The following is a 9,855-nucleotide window of genomic DNA, read 5'->3' as shown; positions in this document are numbered from 1 at the left end:
GTATAGGGGTTGTTGGGGTAATATATATATATATATATATATATATATATTTATTAATTTATTAATTTATTTATTTAGATATATTTATTTATTTAGATATATTTATTTATTTATTTAGTGTGGGGCTGTTGTGTGTGTTTTTTTATTGTGGGTAGTGGGGGTGGGTGAAGGGGGTATTAGCCCCAACGGTGGTTGTTTAGGGCTTGCGGGTGGGTAGCGGGAGGGATTAACCCCTTCATGACCGTAGCGGTATTAACCGCTACGGTCGTGAAGGGGTTAAGTGCACCCGCAACCCCCCCGCAAGCCCTAAACAAGCAACAAGGGCCAAATACCCCCTTCACCCACCCCCGCTACCCACAATAAGCCTAGCACGATGGGTTAACCCCTTCATTGCCTTAGCGGTTAGCCGCTAAGGTAATGAAGTGGGCTTTAAATGCATTTTTCCTGCCTCGGATGCATGCCGGGGGGCTCCGGTGCTGGTATCAGCTCCGGAGACCGCCGACATCAATCACAGACAGGAAAAAGGCCTGATTTTTTCTAAGTGTCGACCTTGCCGATGCTTCTCCTCCACCAACTTGCCAACTTTAGTTGGCGGGGCGGATTGGCGTTAAATTCTCAATTCTGGAGTGCCGATCAGCAGCGAAAAGCTGATCGGGGCTACTAGAATACAGCCGATTTCAAAATGTGGCGATAAGTGCCGAAAAGTGGCTTATCGGCACCCGGCTGCCGATAACTTTTTATTGCCAACCAAAATTGCCGATTTTTCCCACTTATCTGCGCTTACTGAATCGGGAAGGCAATTTTGGTGAAAAAAATTGTGAAAAACGGCTTTTCGGCGCTTACTGCATAGAGCACTAAGTTAGTTTACCCTATAACGATTTCCTTATCGGTCCTATTGGGTTTTTCCAAATGTATGTCTCCCACGGATCCCATGTTGTCAGGAAGGTGTGGTGCCGATCATGGATCAAGCTTGTGAGTCTCTCCATTGTCATTATGTAGTTTACAGGTCAATGTTTTTGAAAAACAAAATGTAAGTTCTAAAAACAAACACTTCCCATACCGGGAGTCGAACCCGGGCCGCCTGGGTGAAAACCAGGAATCCTAACCGCTAGACCATATGGGAGGACATGTAGGCAAGCATCTTCAAAGAATATTTTCTACAGAAATTGTGGCATACATGAAAGGAGCATTTCCTTTTTTTTTCTTATTGTTTTTTTTATCATAGGATTGAAGCAGGGGGTTTCCGGAGCTGAACTCCCATTTATTTCAGCTCTGGGGACCCCCTGCTTCACAAGATACTTACCTCAGCAAAGTTTACAGCTTCCGCGTCACGCAGGCTAATAGGAAGCCGAGAGAACCGTTATATGCTTATAAAACACAATGTTTCCATATGGTAGATCTTGAGATATAAACAATGAATAAACGGATAGGTAGGAGTGTTGCATACTCGTCTGGTGACCTCCCAAATAGTGCGTTTGGAGGTATATCACATGGACAGTCCAGAAAACGTAGCATATATAATCACTCCAATCATACCTTGATCCTGATGAACGGGATGATAATTGTACCATGGACTCACTAGTAAAGTGCAGCATCCAAAGCGAAGATCCCTTGCTCCAAAGTTCCAGGTGTTCTTCCGTTGTAGAGATGAACGCAGGAACAGTGAGAGAAACAGAGCACTACTCAAGGGAACTGTAACAGGGACTTATCCCTGTTTAAATAAAGCAGCCTCAGAGCTCTGAGAATCCAGCAGAGAGATAGTTGATTGCAGCCACTCAATTAACTAGTCTCCACCTGGACTAATGAGAGCTCTGTAAAAGGCCTCATGTGAGACACAGGAGAGAGAATCCTTAGCTCACATTTGGGCTGACAGAAGGAGCGCAGAGAAGCCTGCACACATACACTGTCTTGAGCACAAAGGCTGTGCTGAGATCAATACACCCAGACACCTATATTTCCTGGACACAGAGGACCAAGGAACCTGCCAGAGACTGACATGGGGAGCCACCTGCTTAAGGTACCTCCAGCATTTTTTAACCCATCACCAAGGCATTCATTGGAAGGTTGCAAAACACCCACGCTAGCTCCCATTGGCAGAGGAATTGTCAGTTTTTCTATATAAGAGCAGCTATGGGAGTGGTTAGATATACCTCCTGAAGAAGCGTCATATGACGCGAAACGCGTAGAGGTGACGTCATCACGCAGCGGGGAGCGGACGTGACGAAGGGTGCTCAGCTGACTGCGGTGTTTTCACATACTTAGCATGGAGTGTGGTCCCTGGTTGAATTCAATATAAGCTATGGTATCATCTAGCCATATCCCCGGATCATTTTCTCATCATTAGACCAAGGGGCTTTGATTCAGGGACCCCCCGCTAGTGCATTGTTGTTGTGGTAATGTGGGTTCATGTGAATCCGTTTTTATTAAGTAATTTTTATATGCATTTTTACTAAGTTTGATATAAAGGTCAGTATCTTTATTGACTGTGTTCTTTTCCTTTTTTGCGCTTTCTTTTTTGTTTGCACCTCCAGGAAAGTACAGGCCAGATCAAGAAAAAAAATATACCTGATAACCACAAAATGGAGGACAAGATGTGGCGTTCCTGTAATGAACCCTACCCCAAGGGAAGAGTGGCCCTTCCGGTCCTATGAGGATATGGATAAGGATGAAGATATCTCTTATGGGGAACCCGAACCGAGTCACACCCACAAAACACCCCAAGAATGGTGGAGGTGCCTAAACTCAGTACGCACCAAACAAACAGGTCTCTATGACCCCGAATATTCCTGCCAGCTAACGTAACTGCAAGAAAAGCCTGGCGGATACAGTGAAGCTGCTGAAGTTTCAAATAAAGACAGAGACCCCAGTATCCCTGATGGTACGGAGGCGTTCAAAACAAAAAGGCAGAAAAAGAAAAGCGGTGCTTCACTTACCGTTGAAGGAACAGACGCGTCCGCAGATCCCGCGGAGGGAAAGGGGGTCCGAGATGCCCTGCAGCCTAGAGAAAATGGAGGATACGTCACACGGATGACAGAATATCCAGAGGGCCCAAGGCAGAAGTCATGTAACCCAAAGAAGTGTCTGTCCGGTGCTAACAGTGAGGAACCCTCAACCAGCCATACCAGGGAAGCGGAGCTGGAACCAGTGAGTGGCGATCCTTTGACCAGCCTTGAAGATGCACTGCAAGCTGCCAGGCGTGACTGTGATCTGCTCCGTGAAGAATTGAAAATGGAGAGAAAATAATGCTGAGCTACAGAAGGCTGTGCTCGCAATTTACTCTGCGGCCAAGACCGAATTGGAGGATCTAAGGATGGATATAAATACTGCGAACACTACTATTACCGCCATGGATGTAAAGCAGAGCAAGTATGACCGAATGATTGCTAATCTGAAACAGAAGTATGAATAGTCACTGAAAGAGATTACAGTCTTTCAGCATGAGGTTCGTGATCGCCATAGAGAGAGTTGGAAGTCTCTCAGAGTGAGGTTCATTCTCTCCACATAGAACTGAGTGCCTCACGGTCAACAGTATCCGGACAGAGGTGGACATATCGCAGAATGAAGTTCATACTCTCCGCATAGAACAGGATGCCTCACACCAAGAGATCAGCAGTTGCGGCACAGAACTGGAAGTCTTTAAAAAGAAACTTCACAGTCTTGCTGAGGAGCTGGACATCTCCCAAAAATCTGTCTACAGTCTTAATATGGATCTTAAAGTCTCTCAGAAGGATCTTCTCACCCTCAACCTAGAGATAGAAGTCTCACGCCAGGAGACCGGCAGTCTCAACACAGAAGTGTGTAAATGGAAGGAGGACTACAAGGAGGCCCTGAATATTATAGCGACTGTAAGAAGAAAAAATACAAGGCTGAAAGATGAAAAGTTAGAAGCATTGGAGCAACGCACACAAGCAGAGCACCTACTGCAGAACCAACTGCAAGGTCTGCGTACGCACCTACAGATTGCCAAAGAGAAGCAGTGGTCTCTGCAGGAAGAAAATCTGCAGGCTGCTAAAGAAGTTTTTGTCCCCGCAAAGCAGCATGAGAAACTGAAGGCTACCCAGAGCATCACCAGAGCATCTCTAGAGGTCAAGCTTAGAGGCCAGGTGACTCAGTACAAGAGGGAGCACAAGAAGGTCCAGAAACTGAGGCCAACTGCTGCGGCCCAAGCGAAGAAATCCACTGAGCTCCAAAATATAATGAAGAATGCGTTGATGCACACTCAGAGCAAGCTCCAGAAACGGGATTCTCGCGCTGATGAGCTAAACTTCTTAAAAGGGAGAAAAGCATCAGAGTAATTCAGAAGTACTACAAAAGCTCTTGTCCAAACAAGGTTGTAAAGAGAAATATATCTGCGCAAACGCTCTGCAGCGCTCACCATACAGGCTGCCTACAGAGGAATGAAAACGCATCAGCAAAATAGCCAGAATAAAGCAGCCTGCCTTCTCCAATCCATATGGAGAATGCAACGTCAACGAACGAATTATGAATATTTGAAGCAGTGTGTAATCTTACTCCAGTCAAATGTTAGGAAGTGTCTGAAGCAAAGATACTACAACAAAAATTAAGGAAGTTGCTGGTGTGATTCAATCCAGATATAGGTTCTACATCACAACCAAGCAAGCTGTGCGTTGCTATAAGCGCACCCGCAATGCCATCTCAGTACTACAATCGGCTTTCCACACAAGTCAGGAAAGGCAAACCGAATTATGACTGAGATGTGCAATACCAATACAGTCATGCTACTGTGGCCCCATGGCCCAAGCCATATTCCTCACAACGAAAATAGCCGCTAGAAAGGTGCAATCTTTGGCTAGATTGAGACAGAACTGTTTCAGTGTTCACACCTCTACAGGTACAACACTAGGTAACTTCCAAACTCAGATGACCAAGTGGTCAGAAGAAAGACTGTGCTTGGGAAAACTCATCCTCGAGCGACTGAAGAGTGCTGAGCTCAAGCACCTTCTTGAGGAGACATTACTGACCTGGAGAAAGGGCTTAAATCCCAGCCAAACTAAGGGTTCTCTTACTCCATCCACTCTCATTCGAGCCGCAGAGATATCTCGAGTGAGAGTGGAAGGATGGGCTTTAGCCGTGGCAAGCCTGAGCTTCCCACAAACAGGGGAGGTATGTAACAGGGACTGTGGGGGGGGCAGGGAGGGTAGGGGGGGGCAAAGGGCAGGGGGAGTCAGGGACGTGGTAATTCCCCTGCGTTTCCTCACCTTGCACACGGCCGCGCTCCTCCTCCACCCCGGGCTCCTCAGCGGAGAGGCTGAGACGCTCCGGTGAGGAGGTGCTGCGCCTTTCGCGGGGAGAGGCGGAGACAGCCGGAGGAGCGGCCTCTGGGACGGGGAGCGGCCTGTGTGAGGGGAGAGCCGCACAGTGCGTGCTCTGTGTGTGTGGGTGGGGGGGGGATAAGCGGCGGGGGTGAGCGGGGGGGAGAGCGGGAGAGCGGGGGGGAGGGTGTGTGTGTGTGTGACCTTTGGCCCGTCACTCCGCCTCAGGCCAATGAGAGGTGTGCAGGGGCGGGCGGGCCAAGGAAGAAATCTCATTGGCCTGCCCAAGGTCCAATGGGATTGTCGCTAGGGACACAGGGAGACACATACAGACATAGCACCATACGACGCTTTCACAAATATATAGTAGATATATATATATATATATTTATATAGCAACTGTAAATATTTACAGTTGCTTTATGCTTTACTGTGGGGGGGTTTTCTCACTTTTTTTACCCACCATAACCTTAATAGTATATGTATATATATTAATAGTATATATATATATATATACAGTGTTCGACAAACCTATACATTTGCTCGCCCCGGGCGAGTGGATTTAACCCCCGGGCGAGTAAATATTGACCCAAGCAGCACACGTTTGGTACTAGGTGGCGAGTACATTTTTTTGTGTGGCGAGTACATTTTTTGGTGATTTGTCAACCACAATATATATATATATATATATATATAGAGGTGTGTGTGTGTGTATATAGAGTTGTGTGGAGAGAGAAGAGAGAAGAGAGAAGAGAGAAGAGAGAAGAGAGAGAGAGAAGAGAGAAGAGAAGAGAGAAGAGAGAAGAGAGAAGAGGGAAGAGGGAAGAGAGAAGAGAGAAGAGGTGTGTGTATAGAGGTGTAAATGGTAGTACAGCTGTAATATAATATATATTGCTAATCATTATATTTACTGATACCATAATACTGTGCAGTAAAATGACTAATCCAATATGATCTTTTTTTTTCCCTAAATATTAACTCTTAGAGTACCTTAATGATGTAGCTGGTACAGCAGTGGCCGGTGCATTGTGCATGAGCCTGTGCATGAGCCTGTGCTTGTTATGTATAGGTGATGGAGCAGACAGTTCGAAGTAACCAGGCTGATCCACACAGGGGCTGAGAGGGAACAACAAAATACAACAAAACTTTTTTCAGTTCCCTGGTAGTCTAGTGGTTAGGATTCGGCGCTCTCACCGCCGCGGCCCGGGTTCGATTCCCGGTCAGGGAAGCATTTTTTTTTTCATTCAAACAATCATGTTTATGTAGTGCTTTGCTTTTGGGGGGGAAATTTTTAATTCAATACTCAAATGTACATATTTTATTTAATTAAATAAGGAATATGAATGGGGTTTGATATGATTTGAATGGGATATGGTAGGCTATGATATGAATGGAATATAATATAATTGGATATGACATATGAATGGGATATGGTAGGCTATGATATGAATGGAATATAATATAATTGGATATGACATATGAATGGGAAATGATAGGATCAGGGGCTGACAGTTCTGAGTTTGCCTGATCCAAACAGGGTCAGCGCTCACATGCACTTAATTATTCCCCTGTGCTATAGACTTGTTTAACAAAATGAAACAACAGCATTTCTTTCAGGTTCACTGGTAGTCTCGTGCTCTAGCATCTTTTATTTTTCCCCCCACTCAAAGAATCATGTTTGATATACTAAAGTACTTTGCTTTTTTGGGGGCTATTTGTAATTCAATACTCAAATGTACGGATTTTTTTTCAGATATTTACTAGAAGTAATGCTCTAAGATATACATGTTATGTTTAATACTGTAAAAGCCGGCTATGAGGATAACAAGATCATATATTGATATTATAGTACTGCAGCTGAGTATCAAATGTTGTTGCCAAATGTATAAGCCCAAGCAAAATCGTACCACATCAATATTTACTGGGGAAAGGACAAAGTATGCATAAGAAACATTCTAACACTATTTAAGTAACTGTTATATATACATAAATACATATATTTTGTATATGTGCTCTACTGTGCCCCACCCCCTGGTCCCCACATATAGTAAATAAATAGAATTTACAGGTTTGTTAAAGCAAATAAATCTATTACTGTGCGGGCTCGAACCAGAGATTTTCACAGATCAGGCAACCAGGCGGTCATTTATCATTAGGGGATCAGGGGGATCAGGGGGATCAGGGGGATCAGGGATTGTTGTCACTGTCAAACTCAGTGTGTTGATGATGTTTTTCGAAAATATATATACTTAAAATGCATATTTAATCATTCCCTCTTACTGCTTTACAATTGAATATAGACAAAAAAAATGTGTTTCTGCCCGGTCTCGAACCGGGGACCTTTCGCGTGTTAGGCGAACGTGATAACCACTACACTACAGAAACAGACCTGCAGCTTTCACTGGAAACATTGGTAAAGTCTCTTATGACGCTGATATCAGTCATTTTTTGACCCTTCACATTTGTATTTTTTGTTGACATGTGTTCTTTATATGTATACTTTTAACGTGCATTTTTTTTATATGTGCACTTCATCTTCTTTTTTTTTCTTGGAAATCGTAGGGTGACGTCACTCCACGGCACGAGCACGATCCAAAGCAAGTGAAGACAGGGTTGAAAATCGACACGGCGTCAAGTTGCCATGACAATAACACGCCTAATGGTGCCAAGGCGTCGCGTGGCACCTTGTTGTCATGGCAATGTGACGCCGCGTGACGTCATGTAGCGACTCGTCATGGCAACGCGGTGCCATTTGACGTCGCACAGACATGTTGACTTGATTCGCAGGGACAGATGCCCGGGAGGATTCCTGGAGGGTGCCAGGAGTCACTGCCACCACCCGGAGATCTATTTTAAGGAAAGGATGGAATCCATACGTCAGAACATCCCGTCTGTTTCTTGTTCCCATCCTACACCTCTTCCTAACTCTCCTCCTGCCTTCCTTGACTCTTATTCCACAGTCTCAGAGGAGGATGTATCACTGTTGATCTCCTCTTCTTCCTCTACCACTTGCCCTCTTGACCCCATTCCCTCCCATCTCCTAAAACGTCTTGGTCCTACTATAATCCCTACGCTCACACACATTTTTAACTCCTCCCTCTACTCTGGTACCTTTCCCTCCTCCTTCAAACATGCAACAGTTATACCAAGTGGCCCATTATAAGTGGCAGGACTACTGAACAACTGAAGTTTAAAAGGAAGTTCAAAAGAAGTGAAGAAGTAGACACCCCAACTGGCCCTGATTCCTGCATTTGTACTACGCTGGAAAGGAGGATATCATCTATACCAGACTGCATCATTACTGCTATGATGCTGTCTTTACCATTTATATTTGCTGTGACTTCACTTCTTCTCAAATTATGTACTTCTTTTTACCAGCCTCAGTATGTCTCTAACTCTATTCATATATCTCCATCACTCCTTCCTTCATCACTTCTCTGTTCACATGAACTCCTTTCTTACCTGCGTCCTCTGACACCACACAGCTATATCCCCTGCACTAAAAAACACCCCTACAAATCATCCTCACACATCCTCTTTCTATCCATGCTTCTCCTCCTTCTGGGGATATCTCTCCCAATCCTGGTCCCTGCCTTATTCCTACATGCGCTCGTCCTCGTCTGCTAATTGCAATCTCTTCTCCTTCTGGTATCAACCCCTCCAACCTCATACCCATCCCCTGCCACCCTCCCTCCTCTCTCCCTTTCTCCTGTGCCCTTTGGAATGCTCGCTCCCTTTCTAACAAGTGCCTCTCTGTACATGACTTTATTCTCTCTCACTCTCTGCTCCTATTTGCTATAACTGAGACCTGGCTCACTCAGTCTGACACTGCTCTGGAAGCTGCCCTTTCTTATGGTGGCCTTTCTTTCTCCCACACTCCGTGCCCTGATGGCAGTGGTGGAGGTGTGGGGCTCCTTCTCTCCTCTCTCTGCCGTTACCGAATCCTTCCTATTCCCCCCTCTCTTGCTTTTCCCTCCTTTGAGGCTCACACTGTCCAGATCTTCTCTCCTCTTCCTGTCCATGTGGCGGTCATCTATCGCCCACCTACCTCTACTCATCCCCCTTCTGCCTTTCTCTCTAGCTTTGAATCCTGGCTTCTTGGCTTCTTGAATCCTCTTTCTTTCTCTCCTCAGACTCCCCTGTTCTTCTTCTTGGGGACTTCAATTGCCACATTGATGACCCCTCTCTCCCTTGGGCTTCCCGCTTTCTTTCTCTAACCTCTTCTTTTGGTCTTCAACATTGGACTGCAGCCAGCACCCACAAGGATGGCCACTACTTAGACCTGGTTTTCACTAAAAACTTCTCTCTCTCTGATTTCTCCATTTCCCCCTTTTCCTCTCTCTGACCATCACCTCATCTCATTCTCTCTATCTCGCTTCTCCCCTTCTCCACCTCCATCTACACCCCGGTTCTGCAGAAACCTGCGCTCTATTCACTTCCCTGACTTTGAGTCCACTTTACGCTCCTCCCTCTCCTCTCTCAGCTCTGCTACAGACCCTGACAACCTGGTCAGGAACTACAACTCTGTCTTGTCCTCCTCTCTTGATCTACATGCCCCGCTTTCTCTCTGCCACCCTCGCCC

General features: G+C 45.6%; 3 non-coding genes across 3 annotated transcripts; 1 reads left to right on the top strand and 2 right to left on the bottom strand.

Moving 5' to 3' along the window:
• Window positions 1-1,051: 1,051 nt before the first annotated feature.
• TRNAE-UUC (transfer RNA glutamic acid (anticodon UUC)) lies at window positions 1,052-1,123 on the bottom strand. The gene has a single exon. It is a non-coding gene; the product is annotated as a tRNA-Glu (tRNA).
• A 5,306-nt stretch (window positions 1,124-6,429) lies between these two features.
• TRNAE-CUC (transfer RNA glutamic acid (anticodon CUC)) lies at window positions 6,430-6,501 on the top strand. Its single transcript has one exon. It is a non-coding gene; the product is annotated as a tRNA-Glu (tRNA).
• A 1,084-nt stretch (window positions 6,502-7,585) lies between these two features.
• On the bottom strand, window positions 7,586-7,658 carry TRNAV-AAC (transfer RNA valine (anticodon AAC)). Its single transcript has one exon. It is a non-coding gene; the product is annotated as a tRNA-Val (tRNA).
• Between the last annotated feature and the right edge of the window lie 2,197 nt (window positions 7,659-9,855).

Source organism: Ascaphus truei, chromosome 14 (genome assembly GCF_040206685.1).
Source record: "Ascaphus truei isolate aAscTru1 chromosome 14, aAscTru1.hap1, whole genome shotgun sequence".
Lineage (NCBI taxonomy): Eukaryota > Metazoa > Chordata > Amphibia > Anura > Ascaphidae > Ascaphus > Ascaphus truei.
Note: the sequence above shows the minus strand (reverse complement) of the source record. Positions and strands in the feature narration are given on the sequence as shown.